The sequence below is a fragment of the Oryctolagus cuniculus genome, chromosome 15 (genome assembly GCF_964237555.1).
Source record: "Oryctolagus cuniculus chromosome 15, mOryCun1.1, whole genome shotgun sequence".
NCBI lineage: Eukaryota > Metazoa > Chordata > Mammalia > Lagomorpha > Leporidae > Oryctolagus > Oryctolagus cuniculus.
This window is the reverse complement of record NC_091446.1, coordinates 34423538-34435730: the sequence shown is the minus strand read 5'-3', so window position 1 is coordinate 34435730 and position 12193 is coordinate 34423538.

Genomic DNA, 12193 nt, shown 5'->3' with positions numbered 1-12193 from the left:
GAATGGTACAATTTTTGCAATTAATGAACTGCAATGCCACATCATAATCACTGAAAATATAGAACTTATCTTTTTTTATTTTTTTTAACTTTTTAACTTTTATTTAATGAATATAAATTTCCAAAGTACAGCTTATGGATTACAATGGCTTCCCCCCCATAACATCCCTCCCACCCACAACCCTCCCCTTTCCCACTCCCTCTCCCCTTCCATTCACATCAAGATTCATTTTCGATTCTTTTTATATACAGAAGATCAGTTTAGCATACATTAAGTAAAGATTTCAACAGTTTGCACCCACACAGAAACATAAAGTGAAAAATACTGTTTGAGTACTCGTTATAGCATTAAATCTCAATGCACAGCACGCTAAGGACAAAGATCCTACATGAGGAGTAAGTGCACAGTGACTCCTGTTGTTGACTTTACAAATTGACACTCTTGTTTATGGCATCAGTAATCACCCTAGGCTCTTGTCATGAGCTGCCAAGGCTATGGAAGCCCCCTGAGTTCACCGACTCTGATCATATTTAGACAAGGTCATAGTCAAAGTGGAAGTTCTCTCCTCCCTTCAGAGAAAGGTACCTCCTTCTTTGATGACCTGTTCTTTCCACTGGACTCTCACTCGCGGAGATCTTTCATTTAGGTGTTTTTTTTGTTTTTTGTTTTTTGTTTTTTTTTTTCCCCAGAGTGTCTTGGCTTTCCATGCCTGAAATACTCTCATGGGCTTTTCAGCCAGATCCGCATGCCTTACGGGCTGATTCTGATTCTGAGGCCAGAGTGCTGTTTAGGACATCGGCCATTCTATGGGTCTGCTGTGTATCTCACTTCCCATATTGGATCGTTCTCTCCCTTTTTTATTCTATCAGCTAGTATTTGCAGACACTATTCTTGTTTATGTGATCCCTTTGGTTCTTAGTCCTATCATTATGATCAATTGTGAACAGAAATTGATCACTGGGACTAGTGAGATGGCATTGGTACATGCCACCTTGATGGGATTGAATTGGAATCCCCTGGTATGTTTCTAACTCTACCATTTGAGGTAAGTCAGCTTGAGCATGTCCCGAATTGCACATCTCTTCCCTCTCTTATTCCCACTCTTATATTTAACAGTGATCACTTTTCAGTTAAGTTTCAGCACTTAAGAATAATTGTGTATTGATTACAGTATTCAACCAAAAGTATTAAGTAGAACAAACAAAAAAAATACTAAGAGGGATAACATATTAAGTTGTTCATCAATAGTCAGGGCGAGGGCTGATCAAGTCATGCTTGGCATTCACTCTGGGGTGTTTTGGTTTTGGTCAAAATGTACTGAAATTATAATCTTAAAATGGGTATATTTTATTGTATATAAATTCCTTTTAAATTTTTTATTTACATTTTAATATAAAGAGAACAGGTTAATGTAATTCATATACAATTCTAAGAATACAATGATACTTCCTTTCCTGGCTCTTTCTCCCCCTTCTTTCCTCCCTCCTTCTCCTTCCTTTATTTAATTTGTGCAATAAGACACGTTTAATTTCCTTTTATAGTTAAAGGCTTAATGTCCCACCAAATAAAGAGTTCATTTAGAGAGCAGAAAGACCACTGTTCAGCGGGAATATACAGAAGGACAATAAATAGTAATCAAATCCAAAGATGCCAATTTCACTCATACACATTAAAATGTTTTGTACTCTCTATATGCTACTGACAAATTACAGAAAACATGTCATGTTTGTCTTTTGGGGTCTGGTTTATTTCACTAAGCATAAAGGGCTCCAGTTGTATCTACTTTGTTGCAAAAGACAGGATTTCATTCTTTTTTATGGCTGAGTAGTATTGCATCATGTGTGTATATCACATTTTCTTCCCAGTCATCAGCTGGTGGACAGCCAGGTGGCTTCCATATCTTAGCTATTGTGAACTGAGCTGCTATAAGCATGGGGGTATAGATAGTTCTTTCACATGCTGATTGCACATTTGCAGGAGTAGGATAGCTGTGTCGTATGGTAGATCTATTTTCAGTTTTGTGAGGACTTTCCATACTCTCCTCCATAATAGCTGTGCCAGTTCATATTTCCACCAACAATGTATTAGGGTATCTTTTTGTCCATATCCTCACCAGATTACTATTTTTTCTTAAAGATTTTTATTTATTTATTTGAAAGGCGGAGTACAGAAAGAGGTAGAGACAGAGAGGAAGGTCTTCCATCCTCTGATTCTCTCCCCAAAATGGCTGCAACAGCTGGAGCTGGGTCAAACCGAAGCCAGGAGCCAGGAACATCTGGGTCTCTCATGTGGGTGCAGGGGACAAGCACTTGGACCATCTTCCACTGTTTTCTCAGGCTATAAGCAGAGAGCTGGCTCAGAAGAGGAATAGCCAGGACACCAACCTGAGCCCATATGGGATGCTGGCTCCATGGCAGAGACTTAGCCTATTATACCACAGCACCGGCGCCCAGCATGTTATTTTTTACTTTTTAAAATTCTCCTATAGCATCTTGCAAACTCTGAATCTCTGCCCATGGCAAGGCTGCCTGGAGACTGAGAATATTAGAATGTGTAAATAAATTACGGATTTCTTTTTTAAAAATATTTATTTATTTATTTGAGAGGTAGAATTACAGAGAGGAGAGACAGAGAGGTCTTTAATCTGCTAGTTCATTCCCCAAGTGGCCCCAGTGGCCAGAGCTGTGCTGATTCAGAGCCAGGAACCAGGAGCTTCTTCTGGGTCTCCCATGCAGGTGCAGGGGCCCAAGCACTTGGCCATTCAGAGAGCTGAATCAGAAGTGGAGCAGCTGGGACTCAAACCAGCGCCCATATGGGATGTTGGCAGGGCAGGCAGTGGCTTTACCTGCTAAGCCACAGCACCAGCCCCGGATTTCTTTCTCTATATGGAAATTCATTATGCATTAGCAGTTAGAAAAAATTCACTATAAGCCTTCCCTTCGGCATGCATTACCCACAAATCACAAGATTATATAATCACAGTGCAGTGAACCCTCTCATTCAATGGCAGACAATCTGCCACGGTTCTGAGGGATATTTGTAATCAGAACTGCTGCTGCTTTTATACCAAGTAGCTTCAGCAGTTCAGTTTCTTGTGGGCTTAATCCCACTGGATGTAAATGCTTTATTTTTAAATGGATTCATAAGCATCACATCAAGAGAATATTTAGAGAGGGAGTAGGGAGGTCAACCACAACCCATCCACTGTAACAAACCCATCGCATTTTCTCAGTCCCTGGCCACAGGAATCCTTCCACAGTGCAGAAACTGTGGTATAATTCATTCCATGTGTTTGTTCAGGTCCCTATGTACTTGCGTCATCCTTATTTGCCATGAGCCTCTGCTTTCTCACCAATGAAATTTCCTGCTGTAGGATTTATGATACCCACAAACATTACAAGGGATGTGAATACATTTCATAATCTGTAAATTATTTATCTATATAAGGGAGCATTATATCTCCTTTTTTGCTTTTTACTAAGGAATATATTAATACATTAGATTATCAAGATCACAAAAAATGTGATAAGAACTATAAAACAATTCTCATCAATTTTCACATTGCCATGTTAATAATACAAAAAGAAGAGATTTAATGCAGCTTCTAGATACAATTCTAAGAATACAATGATACTTCCCATCTTCTTCCTTCCTTTAAATTTTTGAGAACATATTAATTTACAATATAGTCAAAGGCTTAACACTCCACTAAATAAAGAGTTCAACAGTAAAAAATGAAAAAATAAAGACTACAGTTCAGCAAGAATACATACAGGCAATAGCTATAAAAATACTCAAAAGATGTCTATTTCACTCCTATACAGTAAATTTTAAAATAATCACAAATAATTGAAACTATGGTAGTATATCTGTGTGTGTATAAATATAAACTGCAACAAATAAGAAAAAACCTGATGTTTTTCTTTTTGGGTCTAGCTTATTCCCACTCTGTATAATCTCATTGCAGCCATTTAGTTGCAGAAGTCAGGATTTCATGCATTGTTATGGCTGAGTAATATCCCATCATGTATATATACCACATTTTCTTTATCCGATCATCAGATGATGGACATCAAGGTTGGTTCCATATCAGAGAGGGAGGCAGAGAGAATCTTTCATCTGCTGATTGACTCCCTAGATGGCCACAACAGCTGGGGCTGAACCAGGTCAGAGCCAGGAGCTTCTTCTGGGTTTCCCATGTGGGTGCAGAAGCCTAAGGACTTGGGTCATCCCCCACTGCTTTCCTAGGTGCATCAGCAGGCAGCTGGATTGGAAGTGGAGCAGCCAGGACTCGAACCAGTGCCCATATGGGCTGCTGGCACTGCAGGCGACAGCTTAACCTGTTACACAATACCAGTCCCCCATTTTTTAAGATTGATTTTTTAAAGATTTATTTATTTATTTGAAAGTCAGAGTTACACAGAGAGAGAAGGAGAGGTAGAGAGAGAGAGGTCCTCCATCTGCTGGTTCACTCCCCAATTGCCCACAACAGCTGGAGCTGCATCAAAACAAAGCCAGGATCTTCCTCCGGGTCTTTTCATGTGGGTGCGGGGACCCAAGGACCTGAACCATCCTCCACCACTTTCCCAGGCCATAGCAGAGAGCTGGATCAGAAGTGGAGCAGCCAGGTCTCGAACCAGTGCCCATATGGAATGCCGGCACTGTAGGCAGCAGCTTTACCTGCTACGCCACAGCACCAGCCCCTAAGATTGATTTCTTTATTTGAAAGACAGAGATACAGAGAGAAGGAGAGAGAGGGAGGGAGGAAGGGAGAGAGAAAAAGAATCTTCCATCTGCTGATTCACTCCCCAAATGGCTGCATTGGCAGGGGCTGGGCCAAGCCAGAACCAGGAGCCAGAAACTTCTCTGGGTCTCCCACATGGGTGCAAGGGTCCAAGTACTTGGGCCATCCTCTGCTGCTTTCTCAGGCGCACTAGCAGGGAGCTGGATCAGAAGTAGAGCAGCCAGAATTTGAACCAGCACCCATATGAGATGCCAGCTCTGCAGGAGGAGGCTTAGCCTTCTGTGCCACAGTGCCGGCCCCCATAGCCTTTTTTTCCTGCCATTCTGGGCTCCTAGCACAGTACAGCAGAATAGGCAAGGCTGAAAGGTCTCCTGATCTAAGGCCCTACTACCCAGGGGAGTAACTCTTTGTGTTCTGGTTGCAGCAGGAGGCAGCAGGAGGGTATGTGGAGTCATCTGTGGTACACAAATCTATCAAAGTCCAACAACTTCCTACCTCTTCTACCTCAGCCTCTCATTTCTAACTTAGACTAGGGCAGTAGCCTTCTACTTGGTATCTGTCTTTACTCCTGCTCAATAAGGCGAGTTATGACATGAAATCCAAACCATTTTGAGTTGATCAATTCATGTCATATCTTTATTAAAAACCCCTCTAAACAAACTCAGAAAAAAGAACCCAAGGATTTTGTCATAGCTGTCATAGGTTAATTTTCTCAGGAAGCAAACTCTGAGCTGGAGATTAGTGTGTAGGAGGGGAGGGTGGGGTAGGGGAGAGAAGGATGGGAGTAAGAAGAAGTGGACTAAGTGGGCTCCAGCAATACAGCCTCGTGCAGACACATGGTTTTGTATATAAATAGGTACTAGTCTCTGAGTAATAAAGTTGTATGCTATCCGGCCCACCAGCTGCATCCCAGCTTCAAGATTGTGGGTAGTAATGGGAAATAGTTCTTGTTGGCAAATCTTACCATTCTATCTCAGGACTGAAATCACAATTACACATACATGTAACCTACACAGATTATGTTTCCTCACTCAGTTCTCAGCCATTGTATAATTATCTCACATTTCATTTTCTTAACTTAAGATACATGTCTCCCTGCAACTCTCATGAAACCCAGTGGACTTCAGAGGCTGAGGTTGGAAGACTTCATGTGACCTGCAAGTCCGTTCCAGTCAAAACAAACAGCTAGGGTGAAGGTGAGGAGGTCAGGAAAAATGAAGAACAGCCCAAGGCATGGCTCTGGGACCTGCCACAGTACAAGAGCTCTGATGAAGGCAGGAAGGGGGCCACGAGGGGTGGGGGCAGGGTGATGTGGGAGAGGAAAGGCCAAGCATGTGTTACCCCTGGGCTGGGTTCATGGGTGAAAGAAAAGTAACCAGTAAGGGCACAGGAAAAATTGTGATGGAGTGATGGAAATGTCCTAAACATGGGTTGAGTGCAACAACAATCAAAACTCAAAAAATTCATGAATTTTACTGTATGTAACTGCCCCTGAAATTTTTTGTAGGGTAAACTTATATGACAAACAATGTTCAAGGACAAACCAAATATTTCTTCTGAAGAAAGTGGTAACAATTTAGGAACATAATAATAGGTAAGATTTTAAAATCAAGGAGAAATCTGCTACCTCACTGAGAGGCAGAATCAGATGTCACCCCCTAAACATCTGCATAAGACATGCATGTGTGTCTACCTTCATATGCACACACAGACATTCAGACATACATAACTGCTACTAGATTTTCCAGTCATATAGTGGATGAATATTAGGGTTTGAAAGGTCAGGAGAAGCGATTTTTCTAATTCCTCATGTTAGAGCTGTGGAAATGGCGTCTTCACGTTTGTTGTGTCTTCTTTGATTTATGTCATTAGTATTTTGCAATCTTCACATCTTTGGTTAAATTTATCCCAAGGTATTAAATTTTTTATAACTATCGTGAATGGTCTTGTTCTCAGCAAGAAAATTGTTGGTATATAAAAATCCTACTAATTTTTGTGTATTTAATATTCTGTAACTGCATCGAATGCCTCTTATCAGTTATTTTATTTTTTTAAAAAGGATTTATTTATTTTCTTGAAAGGCAGAAAGGAAAGAAGGGACACAGAGAGATCCTCCATCTGTTAGTTCACTCCTCAAATGGCTGCAAGGGAGAGAGCTGAGCCAGGCCACAGCCAGGAGCCAGGAACTTCATCTGGGTTTCTCTCGTGGGTGTACAGAGTGGGAGTATTTGGATCACCTTCCACTGCATTCCCAGGCACATTAGCAGGGAGCTGGATTAGAAGTGGAGCAACCAGGACTCAAACTAGAGCCCATATGGGATGGTGGCATTACAGATGGTGGCTTAACCCACAACACCACAAGGCTGCCCACCTCTTATCAGTTCTAATATTCTCTGTGGAGTCTTTTGGTTCCTCTATGTACAGAGTCATATCATCCTTAGAGATCATTTGACTTTTTCCTTTCCTATATGTATGCCTTTTACTTCTTTTTTAAGATTTATTTATTTATTTATTTATTTATTTATTTGAAAGTCCGAGTTACAGAGAGAGAGGAGAGGCAGAGAGAAGAGAGAGGTCTTCCGTCCGATGGTTCACTCCCCAGATGGCGAAGCCAGGAGCCAGGAGCTTCTTCCGGGTCTCCCACGCGGGTGCAGGGACCCAAAGACTTGCTGGCCCGCCTTTTACTTCTTTCTCTTACCTTGGGTCTTGCTAAAATTTCCAGAACTATATTGAATAAACATGGTGCTAGTGAGGATCTTTGGTTCATGGTCTTAGTGGAAATGCTTCCAGCTTTTTCTCAATCAATATGATGTTGGTTTTTTGCTTGCCATTTTTAGCCTTTACTGTATTGAGGTATGTTCCTTCTGTACTTAATTTGTTCAAGGTTTTTATCATGAAGAGATGCTGTATTCTATCAAATGCTTTCTCTGTATCAATTGAGATGATATGTTTTGTCCTTCGTTATATTAATATGATGTGTTTATTGATTTGCATACGTTGAACTATCCCTGGGATAAATCCCACTTGGTCATGGTGTGCTATCTTTTTGATGTGCTGTTGGATTTAATTTGTTAGTGTTTTGTTGAAGATTTTTGTATCTATGTTCATCAGGAATATTGGTCTATGGTTTTCTTTCTTTTGTTTAAGATTTACTTATTTGAAAGGCAGAGAGAGATCGCTTCTCGGCCTTTTGGCTAAGATCAAGTGTGAAAGGCAGAGATGGAAGGAGGGAGGGAAGGAGGGTTAGAGAGAAATCTTCCATCTACTGGTTCATTCCCCAAGTGTCTGCAATGGTAGGGGCTGAGCTAATCCAAAGCCAGGACCCTGGAGCTCCAACTGTGTCTCCCACACGGGTCGTCCCTATAGTTTGCTGTCGTTGCTTGTCTAGTTTTGAAATTAATGTAATGCTGGCCTTGTAGAATAAGTTTGGAAAGTTTCCATCTTCTCCTTTCAACAGTAGGGAATAGTTTCAGAACTGGTGTTAGTTCTTCCTATAAATTTTGGCAGAGGGGCTGGCACTGTGGCACAGCAAGCCACTGCCTGCCATGTCAGCATACCATATTGGAGCTCCAATTCGAGTTCTGGCTGCCCCACTTCCAATCCAACTCCCCGCTAATTGCCTGGGAAAGCAGCTCAAGATGGCTCAGGTGCTCAGGCCCCTACTCCCATGTGGGAGAACTGGATGGAGTTCCAGGCAGCTGGTTTCAGCCTGACCCCACTCTGATGCAGACATTTGGGGAGTAAACCAGTGGATGGATGGATTTCGTTCTCTCTCTCTGTAACTGCCCTTCAAATAAATAAATAAATAATTATAAAGTTTGGCAGAAATCAGCGTGAAGCCATCTGGTGCAGGTTTTCTTTGTTGGAAGACACTTCATTATTGATTGTCTCATAGTTACTAGTTTGTTCACTTTTTCTACGTCTTCATGATTCAGTTTTCACAAGCAGTATGTTTCCATTTCTTCTATGCTTTCCAATTTGTTGGCTATGGTTTTAACAACAGTTCCTAATGACTTTTTATAAAATTTTTGTAGAGTCAGTTGTAATAACTCCTAGTTAATTTGTGATTGTATGGAGTCCTTCTCTTTGTTAGTCTAGGTAAAGGTATACAATTTTATTTTTTCAGTCAACTCATTAATCTTTGTTTTAAAAATTTCTGTTTTGTTTATTCTCTAATTCTTATTTCTTCTGCTGGTTGTAAGTTTATTATTTTTTCTGGGTCCTTGAAATGCATTGTTAGGCTATTTATTTGATACCTTTTCATTTTTTTAATATATAGGCACTTATGCTATAAACTTCCTTAGCACTGCTTTTTTGTATCCCACAAGTTTTGACATGTTATGTTTCAATTTTCATTAACTTCAAGAAATTTTAAAATCCTCCTTTTGATTTCATCAATGACCCAGTTTTCATTCAGAAACATGTTGTTAAACATACTTCTTGTATAATTTCTAGTTTAGTTCTCAACTTCATTTCATTGTGGTCAGAAAAGATATGTGATACCATTTTGCGTTTTAAAGAATTTGTTTTATGGCCAAGTTTATGGTCTATCCTAGAGAATGTTCCATGTGCTGATGAAAAGAGTATGTATTCTGTAGCTATGAGGTGAACTGTTCTGTAAATGCCTATTAGATCCAATTGATATAGTTTACATTAACTTCGTTGTTTGATTTTTTTTTGTCAGATTAATCTGCCCATTGATGAAAGGGGAGTGTTGAAGCCCCCAACGTTATTGTATTGGAGCTTTGTCTTCCTTTAGGTCTACTAACATTTGTTTCATAAAACTGTGTGCTCCTGCATTAGGTGCATATATATTAACAATGGCCACATGGTCTCACTCAATTAATCTCTTGATCAATATACAAGAGACTTTCTTTGACTCTTTTAACACTTTTTTTTTTTTTGATAGAGTTATAGACAGTGAGAGAGACAGAGAGAGGTCTTCCTTCCGTTGGTTCACTCCCCAAATGGCCGCCATGGCCGCTGCAGCGCCGATCTGAAGCCAGGAGCCAGGTGCTTCCTCCTGGTCTCCCATGCAGGTACAGGGGCCCAAGCACCTGGCCCATCCTCCACTGCCTTCCCCGGGCCACAGCAGAGAGCTGGACTGGAAGAGGAGCAACTGAGACTAAAACCCGGTGCCCATATGGGATGCCAGCACCACAGGCGGAGGATCAACCAAGTGAGCCATGGTGCCGGCCCAACACTTTTTGTCTTAAAAGTCTCTAGAGTGATGTAAATATAGCTATTCCTATTCACTCATTTTTTTTAAGATTTATTTACTTTATTTGAAAGTTAGAAGGAAAGAGAAATTTCCCATCCTCTGGTTCACTCCCCCAAATGGCCACAATGACCTAGGTTCAGTCAGGTCAAAGCCAGGAGCTTCTTCTTGGTCTCCTGTGTGGGTAGAGGGACCCAAGCACTTGACCCTTCCTCCATCACCTTCCCAGGAGCATTAGTATCAGAAGTGGAGAAGCCAGGACTCAAAACAGTGCCCATATAGGATGCCGGCCTCACAAGAAGTACCTTTACCCACTATACCACAACACCAGCCCCTTCTTTTTATTTCCATTTGCATGAAATAGCCTTTCCATCCTTTCAATTCTGGTCTGTAGGTATCTTTACTGGTGAGGTGTATTTTTTGCAGGCAACATGTTGCGGAGTTTTTTAAACCAATCAGCTAGTCTATATCTGTTAATTGGTGAATTTAGTTCATTAATATTCAAGGTTATTATTGATAGTGATTTGGTCCTGCCATTTTTTCCTTTCAAATATCTTTTGTTTGTTTGAACATCTCTTGTTTATTTTTATGGTGTCACTTTCACACTCTTTCACAATGAAGGTTTTCTTTCTTTCTGTATCTAGTACACCCTCAAGTATCATCTGCAAAGCTAGTCAGGTGGTGAAGAATGCCTTCAGTTCTTGCTTATCTTGGAAAAATCCTCATTTATGCAATAGAACTTTTCTGGACAAAGTATCCTGGGTTGTTAGTGTTTTTCTTTCCTATCTTGGATTATATCTCTCCATTCTCTCTAAGCCTTTAAGGTTTCTGAGAAATCTGCTGTCAATATAATGGGACTTCCTTTAAAAGTAAGCTGATACTTTTCAAAATTTTACAATGTTCTCTTTGCTTGTACATTTAAAAAATTGACTACAATGTGTTTTGGTGAGGTTCTTTCCTGATCATGTCTACTTAGGGTCCTGTAGGATGTCTGTATCTTTCTCCATATTGGGCAAATGTTCCTGCTATTTCATTCAATGGGTTTTCTAAGCTACTTATTTTCTCATCCTTTGGGGACTCCCAAAACTCAAATATCCATTTGATAGTGTCCCAGAAATCCCAGCCAACACTGCTCTCATTTCTTATTCATTTTAGCTGTGTTTTTGTCTGAGATTTCAAAAACCTGTCTTCATGTATTCAAGATTAGGAATTTCTTTCTGCTGTTTGAATCTGGCTCCTGCTGTTTAACAGCTTTTACAGTGGCTTGACCCACTGTGCCAGAATGCCTGTATTTTTTTTTTTTTTTTTTTTTTTTTTTGACAGGCAGAGTGGATAGTGAGAGAGAGAGAGAAAGGTCTTCCTTTTGCCATTGGTTCACCCTCCAATGGCCGCCGCGGCCGGTGCGCTGCGGCCGGCGCACCGCGCTGATCCGATGGCAGGAGCCAGGCGCTCCTCCTGGTCTCCCCATGGGGTGCAGGGCCCAAGCACCTGGGCCATCCTCCACTGCACTCCCTGGCCACAGCAGAGGGCTGGCCTGGAAGAGGGGCAATGACTTCCTGAATTATTCATCTCTAATATTTTTTTCAGGTTTTTTTTTTTTTTTTTTTTTGACAGGCAGAGTTAAACAGTGAAAGAGAAACAGAGAGAAAGCTCTTCCTTCCATTGGTTCACTCCTCAAATGGCCGCTACGGCCAGCGCGCTGCACCGACCCGAAGCCAGGAGCCAGGTGCTTCCTCCTGGTCTCCCATGTGGGTGCAGGGCCCAAGGACCCGGGCCATCCTCCACTGCCTTCCCGGGCCACAGCAGAGAGCTAGACTGGAAGAGGAGCAACCGGGACCAGAACCCGGGCCAGCGCCTCAGACAGAGGATTAGCCAAGTGAGCTGCAGCGCTGGCCCAGTATCTTTTTTGCAAAATCTTTTATATCATGCACTGATTTCCTAATTTCATTTACCTGTTTATTCTCTTGTATCTCTTTGAGTAACCTTTTAATCATTCTTATAATTCTCTATCAGACATTTCAGTCTCCCTTTCTTTATGGTCTGATACTAAAGCATTATTGTGTTCATCTGGGGTCATATTTCTTATTCATATTTTTTTCCTGCATTGATATTTGTGAATCTCAGGGATCAGCTGTTTCTTTCGCTTTTAGAGGGCACTTTTTGTGGTTTGGATGTTTTTTCCTGAAGGTGTTTGCCTTTTGGTGTGCCTGAGGGAAGGAGAGAGGTGGGGG